The 6,199-nt window shown below is 37.3% G+C and overlaps 1 pseudogene; it reads right to left on the reverse strand.

The window, feature by feature from the left end:
* Positions 1-5,691: 5,691 nt before the first annotated feature.
* Positions 5,692-5,810, reverse strand: LOC112484021 (annotated as a pseudogene).
* Between the last annotated feature and the right edge of the window lie 389 nt (positions 5,811-6,199).

A 6,199-nucleotide genomic window follows, 5' to 3' on the forward strand; every position in this document is an offset into this window, starting at 1 on the left:
TCAAACTTGTGATGGAAACATAGAGCAAACAGCAAGCAGAGACACCTGGGATCTAGATGAACAGAAGCCTTACAACTGGTGAGAGAAATAAGAAATCACCCTGCAATGATTGGAGGTAGGCTGCCCAGTCTGAGTGGCTGAATGGAACAGAAGCTATATGGCAGTGGCAGCCTGCAGCTGCAGATGTTACTCTTAAAGCGACCATGTCAGGAACTAGACTTTCGCAGTGACACACTTGCTCTAAGCACCAGTCAACTGCTCGGGGGTACACCAGGGACGTACAGGGGAACACTGAGTTGTTGGAGCGAGGGCCAGAAGTGAGGTTTTCTCCTGGGCAGAAGTGGTGGTGGTATACGTTGCTCCTCTCTTGAGCCCTCCCCACTCCCAGTGTGCAGACACAGCGTCACCATAGCTGAGATGTCATCAAACTGGATAACAGAGGTCGATCCACCCAGAGGATTCCCTGAAAATCTGCCTCCCCCAACTCATGCCACCCAACCACATCCAATTGTGTCCTCGGTGAGTCCTGTTCCACTTGCTGAGCAGCTCCAAGACACACTAGTAACGGCTGACCTCGGTTTCCAGCGTGGCCTCTTGAGACAACTATAAACATAGCATCTGTGCATTGCTTGCTGAATCTTAACAAGTGGTCCCAGAGGGGCACAGGCTGGGGCTAAAGTTGGCCTGCAGCTGAATCCCTCTCAGGACTGTAACACTGGACACCTACTACACAAAGCCACACTAATAAGACCGGGAGACTTAAGAGCTTTGATTAGTACATAGAAACAGACACGAAAAGGCAGCCAAAATAGGAAGACAAAGAAGCAGAAACCATATGAAAGGAAAGAACATAGATTAAGGAAATATGGAGTCAAGGAATCTAACAGATGCAGAGTTCAAAACACTGATTATAAAGATGCTCAACGAAACTTAGAGAAATGTAGATGAACTCAGTGAGAACTTTAACCCAGAGATAAAAAACATAAAAATGGGAATAGAAATTATAAAATGGAACCAGTCAGAAATGAAGAACACATTATCTGAGAAGAGTATATTAGAGAGAATCAGCAGAGTGGATAAAGAGGAGGATCAAACCACCAATATAGAGGATGAGGAAGCCAAGGACACTCAATCAGAATGTCAAGAAAAAAGTAAACAAGGATAATAATTTATGGAACCTTTGGGACAAAATTAAGGATAACAACATCTGTGTCATAAGGGTACCTGAAGAGGAAGAACAAGAAGTTGAAGATATATTTCAAGAAATAATGATGGAAAACTCCCCTAACTTGGTGAAGGAAATAGACATACAACCTGAGGAAGCTCAGAGAGTCTCAAACAAGATGAACCCAAACGGCCCATACCAAGATACATCATATTTAAAATGCCAAATGTTAAATAGAAAGAGAGAATCAAGAATCTTAAAAGCAGCAAAAGAGAAGCAATTTATGTATATATATATATATATATCTTACTAGATCTTATATTTCAAAAGCACTTTGTAGTTTACAAAGCATTTTACCTACATTATCTCATTTAATCTTCACACAAGCTAGTATAAGTTGTGTTACCTCCAATTTTACAGTTAAAGGCTGAAAAATAGTTTACTCAAACTTACATAACCACCAAGCTGAAGTGCCAGCATTCCGACTCAAGTTCAGTTCTTTATTTGCACTGGACTACTCTGCTCCTCTGCCACTTTTATAATGACTTTTAAAGTATCCTCAACTGCATTTTTAACAGCTTTAATGAAATATAATTCAAACACCATACAATTTAACCATTTAAAGTGTACAATTTAATGCTTTTTGGTATTCAACAGAATTGTGCAACCAGCCCTAAAATCGAATTATAGAACAGTTTTTTCACCCCAAATAGAAACATTATACCCATTAGCAGTCATTCCCCACTCTCCTTCCCTTCAGGCCCTGGCAACTGTTAATCTACTTTATGCCTTTATGGATTTGCCTATTCTGGGCATTTCATATAAATGCAATTATACGACATGTGGCCTTTTGTGTCTGGCTTTTTTCACTGAGTATATATTTGAGGTTCATCTATGTTGTGGCATGCATCAATACTTCATTCCTTTTTATGGCTGAATACTATTCCATTGTGTTTTATTTATCTATCCATTAGATGATGAGTATTTGTGGTGTTTTTTTTTTTTTCACTTTTTGGTTATTGTGAATATGCTTCTAAGAATGTTAAATTGCTTTTTCACAGATAATATATAGTCAGTATTTTTATTTGGTAAGTCTGTTCAAAGGCTAACAGAGAACTGCAGCTCATTTGGGTATCTGATAAAAGTTGAGTATGGCTGGAAGCCCAGAATAAAAATTTTGAAGCTGAAAGTTAAAGTTAGAGTTTTAGGAAGGTTCAGATTCAGGGAGGCTGTAGAGACTATTTTAAGGATTTGATCTTTTCCCAAAAAGATCATGAAAGCTACTAAAGAGTTTTAATCAGGCTGTTTAAGTGATTTGCTTGTAACTCGAGAAAGACTACTTTGGTTATATTGTACAGAAAAGATTGGAGGAGAAGCAGGAGTCTGTTTCAGCACCACCTTTATAAAAAATCAAATCCATGCATATCCCTCACCTAAAAGGTATTTCTTAATTTCTTTCTGGTACTGGGGCTTCTCTAAAGTAGTGGCAGATACAGTGTCCTATGAAGTAATTATTCTTAATGCTCTTAAAATATTTTTCCAACCTACTTTGATTATAGCAGGTAACCCTTTGCTTTCCAAGTAAAAGTTCCTTGGACCTTTTGGTCTACATTATACTGTCAGAGTGAGAAAGAATGTTAGAGGTCTTCTAATCTGATCTCTTTACCTTATAGAAAATAAAATGAAGCTCAGAGAGATTGTTTCCTTACTGTTGCAGCTGTGTGATTCATGTCTCTTGACTTCCAGTGCAATATTCTTTTCACTATACAGCATGCTTCTTCCCCAACTTAGCATCCATAATTCAACAATTGTTTGTGAAATACCTATTTGGGGCCTAGAACTGTGCAAAATTCTGTGGAAATTGTTAAGGCTGTGGTTCTTCTTTTCTTTGTCCTTGAGAAACTCGAAGTGATGAGCCTTATTTGCCTGAATCTCTAGACAATGATAATAGTATTTAGGGTCCTTAGAGACATGACACAGTGTAAAATCCAGCATGATTTGGACTTTCATCCTTAAGAGGGGCATCTACTCAAATTCGTGACTCGCAGCTTTTTGTAAATAATAAGTGATATATTGTGTGCAATGTGTCTGTCATAATGTTTGGCACATAATAAGTATACGACACTGTTAGGAAAAAAAGTTCATTAAGGACAAGTTCAGCAAGATTCCTCAGAAAAGGCTGATCAATATAAACTGAAGCCATTGCAGAAAGATTCATGGAGGAAAGGGCACTCTAAATTGGGCTTTGACTGAAAGAAAGCACTGTTTTCTTTTCAAGACCTATAGGATAGAGTGTAGTTTAAGATGGCAAAGGAATCTGGGGTCACATTCTAGAGGTTTGCTCATTTTCTTTATTTAACACAGTTTTCAAAGTAACTTTAGAACTAAATGCTGCTGAAAACTTGAGATTTAATAGCTTTTTATCACCAGTGGAAATCTGTGGTTATTTGAAAAATAAATCATAAAGATTAGCAATGTATTTATTGGTTATATAACATGATTCATAATTTGGAAGAAATCTAGGTGAGTTTTCAGGAGAGATTTTATGAACTAGGGTTCTTGGTTCAAATTTTCTCTTTTTTGGCCTTTTAAGATGCAGTTTCTTAGGGAATTGAATAACCTAACAACTTTAAAAGCTATTGTGGCATCCTTTCTCTTTAATATGTAGAGTAGTAATATGAATTTGACTTCTTAGCCTAGCTTATTTTCTTTTAATGGAAAGATTTGTTCACATACAACACATCAGTACGAATATGATTGATCATACCATTTTCTGATAGCTTTGATTTTGGGTCTAATTGCTTTAACTATTACCATGTACCAGCCTTGTTCATTGCGCTTTTTAATCCTGTTCAATGAAAATTCTGTAAGTATCTGAAATTTCGTATGTATTGCACAGAGACCTAAAAGCATGTGGATTTCCTAGTAGGCAGTTAAAAACTTAGTGCAGACAAGCTCACCTAATTATCTATCAACATATGGGGTGAAATTTCAAACAAGAATGTCAAGTGATGAATAAAAATTGAGTATTTTTACTCAAGTAAATATGAAATAAATGTCAGTTACTTCTAAATTTTATAACCTGTGACAAAATACTTAACTTCTTTGATTCTAAGCTGCTTAAAAAAAAAAAAAACTGGAAATAATAAAACCACCTACATCACAGGGAGAATAAACCATAAAGTAAAATTGTACATAAGAAAGAAGTTTGTCACCAGTATATAAAAAATTTTCTTTGATGAACTCTTACTTTGTAGAGTACTGTGCTGCATGCATGTTGTAGTTTTCTAGGACTGCCATAACAAAGTACTATAAACTTGATGTCTTAAAACAACAGAAATTTATTCTCTCGCAGTTCTGGAGCTTAGTAGTCTGAAATCAAAGTGTCAGCAGTCTCACAGTCCCTTCGAAGGTCCTAGGGAAGAATTCTTCTTTATCTCTTCTACCTTCTGGTTGTTACTGACAATCCTTGGCATTCCTTGGCTTACAGATGCAGCATTCCAACATCTGCCTCTGCTTCGCAAGGCCTTCTCCCCTTTGTATTTGGGACTTTGTCCAAATTTTTCTCTTATAAGAACACCTGTTAAAATGTATTTAGAGCCTGCCCTAATATGACTCCATCTTAACTTGATTACATCTGCAAAAGTACTATTTCTAAATAGGATCACATTCACAGGTTTTAAGTAGGCATAAATTTTGAATTTGGTGGGGGAGGATACTACACAATCCAATAGAGAATTCTAAAATCATTATGTCACTGAATTCTATTAATTTTGCAAAGTAAGTATCTATTTTTGTCTTAAAGAAATTAAAGTTCCAAGTGATTTGACAAGGTCACAGAGTTCATAACTGGCAGGGTCACCATTCTAGTTTACAGCTGACTGAATTTCAAAATTTTTTAACTCTACAATTATGATGCTTTTCTAGCATTATATGAATATAAGAAATTTTAAAACCTTTTATATCCTTGAAATTGTGGTAGTACTTATTTGTATGGAAGATTCATTAGAGTACAGCATAGTAACTTCTAGAATTATGCATTTTTAAAATTTTAATACATATTTTAAAAGTTGTCTTGCAGAAAATATCACATCAATTTATATCCATCTAACACTGTAATATTGCAATTATATTTTTCTTTACCAAAATGTTAGGTCAAAAATAATCTCCTAAGTTTCAGTCAAGATGGTAGAATAGGTAAACATTGTGCTAGCCTCCTCTCACAACTACATCAAAATTTCAACTAACCTACAGAACAAAACATCAATGAGAATTGCCTAATGTCTAGCTGAACAAAATTTTTATAAATAAGACTAAACAGAAGAAGCCACATCGAGACAGGTAGAGGGGCAGAGATGTGAAACAGGTTGGCCTCACACCACCTGCACTGGTTGAGAATTGGGGGTTATCTCAGATTCAGAGGTAACACTGGAGAAGTGAGAAGACCAAGCCCCACACCAGGTGCTCTGGCCTGAGGCACCAGTGCTGGGAGGAGAAGCCCCCACAAATTCTTTTTTTTTTTTTAACACCTACAGCACCTGGTATTCCTAGGTGGTCTCCCATCCAAGTACTAACCAGGTTTGACCCTGCTTAGCTTCTGAGATCAGACAAGACCGGGCACATTCAGGGTGGCATAGCTGTAGACACCTACACATTCTTTCTGTGAAAACTAGTAGAGTTTTTTGACTGAGTAAGATGAAGGGCTGAAGGAGTCCCAGGAGCTCCTCTTAAAAGGCCCATATATGGACTTACTCACTGACAAACTCACTTGCTCTGAGCTCCAGTGCTGAGGTAGCAGCTTGAAAGAAGCCAAAGACATACAAGGAGACACTGAGTTGTCTAGCTTTAGGGTGAGGGCTAGAGGGGCAGCTTTCTCCCAGACAGAATTTCTAGCAGAGAGCATTGTTCCTTTGCTGAGCCCTCCTCCAACCCAACCTGCAGACTCTGGCAGATACCATATCTAATTTTCCATCAACCTGGCTAAAACCATTGGTTCTGCCCTGGTGATTACCTGAGACTCTGCCTCAACCAACT

The sequence above is a fragment of the Pteropus alecto genome, unplaced genomic scaffold, assembly GCF_000325575.1.
Source record: "Pteropus alecto unplaced genomic scaffold, ASM32557v1 scaffold47, whole genome shotgun sequence".
NCBI classification, from domain to species: domain Eukaryota; kingdom Metazoa; phylum Chordata; class Mammalia; order Chiroptera; family Pteropodidae; genus Pteropus; species Pteropus alecto.